The 508-nt window shown below is 39.4% G+C and overlaps 1 protein-coding gene across 1 annotated transcript in view; it reads right to left on the bottom strand.

Annotated features, from left to right (window-relative positions):
* Positions 1-508, bottom strand: part of LOC101982396 (integrator complex subunit 9) — a 54,584-nt gene that overhangs the window by 36,727 nt on the left and 17,349 nt on the right. The window lies entirely within an intron of this gene.

The following is a 508-nucleotide window of genomic DNA, read 5'->3' on the forward strand; positions in this document are numbered from 1 at the left end:
GGGTTCTTTTATAATCATCATTTATATAATGCTAGTATTATTGTCTCTTCTCTCTTATTCTAATAATTTGAGTCTTTTCTCTTTTTTTTCTGTCAATTTTATTGATAAAAAACCCAAACAAACAAACAAAAAAACCAGGATGTATGTAGTGGCTCAGTGGGTAATAGTACTTGCTGAACAAGCTTCATGACCCGAGCTCAATCCCTGAAATCTGGGTAAAACTCTGCATGCAGTGGTGGGCATCTGTAATCCCAGGACTCTGTGACATGGAGAAAGAGACAGGAGAATCGGCAGGCCATGGGCCAGCTGGCCGAGAGTATGCAGTATAGTGGCAGAAGTGAGGGATCCGGCTTTAAGGAGGTGGAAGGTGAGAACCGACTTCCAAAAGTTGACCTGACTTCACACAGGCGCCAAGGCACCCACATACCCACACTTACTTTTAAACCTTTTGATTTTGTTATTTTTTTCCTATTATGTTTCTATTTCCATTTTAATTATGATTTTTTTT

This window comes from Microtus ochrogaster, chromosome 17 (genome assembly GCF_000317375.1).
Source record: "Microtus ochrogaster isolate Prairie Vole_2 chromosome 17, MicOch1.0, whole genome shotgun sequence".
In the NCBI taxonomy this organism is placed as follows: Eukaryota; Metazoa; Chordata; class Mammalia; order Rodentia; family Cricetidae; genus Microtus; species Microtus ochrogaster.